Source organism: Geospiza fortis, unplaced genomic scaffold, assembly GCF_000277835.1.
Source record: "Geospiza fortis unplaced genomic scaffold, GeoFor_1.0 scaffold55, whole genome shotgun sequence".
NCBI classification, from domain to species: domain Eukaryota; kingdom Metazoa; phylum Chordata; class Aves; order Passeriformes; family Thraupidae; genus Geospiza; species Geospiza fortis.
This window is the reverse complement of record NW_005054308.1, coordinates 5,827,985-5,830,563: the sequence shown is the minus strand read 5'-3', so window position 1 is coordinate 5,830,563 and position 2,579 is coordinate 5,827,985.

Here is a 2,579-nt window from a genome sequence, read left to right as displayed (position 1 = left end):
TTTCTCTACTCTGCTCACCCTTTGTTAAGCAGCTTTGCTTCCTTTTTCCCACCTTCTCTTGTTCTGTTTGGTACTGGACACTAAGGCCCCTTTCCCTCAATAGAGGCATCACAGTTTTCCACAGGAATACACACAGTATGCACCACTAAGAGCTGGTTTCCTTGCCAGCAGTGGGTGTGGAAGGTTGTAACTTTTTCCAATGGCAAGGAAAAAACAGCGAGCTCACTGGCACAAATCTATCAGTGAAGCTGCACAAGTGTATTAAGCAGAGCAAACAAGAACTTTGCTGTTACCTTTCAAGTAAATAGTTTCTCCTTCTCAGTTTGCTCCGGCATAAAAATGCCTCTGCCCTGTACATGCCACTGCCAGTATTTATTTTTTAAGAATTTGGATCTGTTTATTTATTTATCCATATTTAGTTTAAAAGTCTGGGCTCAAAATTAAACAGTCATTCATAATGTCATTATCTGCCTTGCTCTGCAGTTAGATACCATGTGTGGTGTCACAGGACAAAACCTTTGGCAAGGCCTCTAGAAGAGCAATTTAGCTCCTCATCCATCTTGCCTGGCAGCATGATTGGCTTCCAAGCTTGCACTGCTAAATTTGTTATTTTACTCTGACTTATATTATTGAGTGTTAAATCACTTTCTGAAGTGTTTATTGGTAATAGTTGAATTCTTTCCACCCATTTGAGCTACTTTTGAAACATAAACATTTCCTTGCATCTTGGAGCTTGATGGAAAGGTGGGCAGAGTTCCTCAGGAGGATGGGCTGTAGAAATGACCAGCTCATTAAGTAGGGACAGAATTTACCAGCGCTGTGGAGGAGAATATCCTCCCCCTTCCATCAGGATGGAACAGGAAACTCCCACTGCTGCTCCACAGCACTCACATGAGGAAGGTTAACTTGTGTCTTGGTTCTCCCATCATGTCTTGGCCTGTCAGGAAGCAGATGACCTGTTTACTGGAACACCATTGGGTTCCTGACAGGATCTTTGTAGACCCTGAATCTCCCTGCATAGAAGGCCAGGCTGTGACCTGCAGGGTCAGGTGCTGAGGAGGTTATTAGGCACCAACATGCTTCCAAGTGTGAAGTGTGCTCTGCAGCCCCTCCCTGGCACTGAGGTCTCTTGGGAAGGAACCAGAAACAACTTTGTTATACCTATTTAGGAAAATGGAGCAGAGGAGCAGAGAGCAGAAATAAACAGAGAGCTTAAAATCTACTGTGGCAGTTAGAAGCTGAGCTGGAGAACAAAGGCCAGAGGCAGGTCAAGCTAGAGAGAAGGCAGAATTTCAAATAATCCCTCTGGCAATTGATCTCTTGAGGACCCAGATGTGACAGCCCAGCAGCCTGACCCAGCCTGGTGTACTCAGTACTGCAGGTTCTCTTACTTCCTGCCCTTGCTTCAATGAAGACCTACAAATCAAAATTTTTCTTTTAATTTTATTTTTCATGAGGAGATCTCTTGAGTCTCTTTCCTGCATCTGGGAGTTACTTTCCAATCTGATGAACACTGACTTTTAGAGATGACACCAAGATCACAGTAGCAATCAAGACTCCTTTGATGGCAGAGCTAAAAATACACTCCCCAGCTGACACAAGCCTTCAGGAGGAGAACATAGAGTTTGGTTTGAAAGAACACATCTTCCTGAGTCTCCATGTCTTCTGCCAGAGGACACCAAATCTGTGAAAACCATACAAGCAGGTTACATCTGAAAGGAAGCACCCATATACAGACCCATACTACCTTCAGCCTCAGCAAGGGGAAAGCTTTGAACCCTCTGAGTGCCTTGGAGAATGGTTTCATAGGCAGTTTTTTGCCTCTCTGGTCATGTTGTCAAGTTATTCCATGGCAGGAGCCACATCTTTAGCTGCTTGTCCTTGACAATCCCTTAGGAAAGGGAAGATCTGGGGCAGCTGATCGACAGGACTGAAACTGAAGCTATCTGCTTCCCTTCCTGCTCTCCTCCCTGCTAATCCCAGGGTGCTGGCACGCAGGCCCTGGCTAATGAGGCATTCCCAAAGCCCTGCTCCTGCACTTGTAAAGCAGACTGTGGTAAGTAGTGCCACTGCCACCTCCTGGGCTTTCAGAGGACTTGAGCACATCCCGTGGGTTGCAAATGCAGATTTATGCAAATGTTGGGCAAGAGATCATGGATTGCCCAGCTTCAATCTGTGCCAGCCCACTCTCTCCCCAGGTCAGAGGAGTGATGCCACTAACAAGCAGGTGCTTGCAGAACAGAGTGCAGGTCTCCCTCCCCTTGGAGGCATTAGCTAAGATGGATCATTAAGGCTTTTGGGTAGGAGACGTACAGATGAACAATCACACACAATATCAGCTCCACATTTGTAATGTGTAATGTGTCGGGGGTAGAAGGTTGAGCAACCCACTTTGGCAAATGGAAATAGCAAGAAGGGTGTATTTTTCTGGCTAAATAAAAGCCTTCTCTGTGTGTTATTTTTTCTTGTGTCTCCATGCATAACTTGAACGCAGTGAAAGGAAAAATTAATTTATTTGCTCAGACAAAAATACACCAGATTTATTGTTTTGAGAGATACAGGGGGTATTTCATATTTCT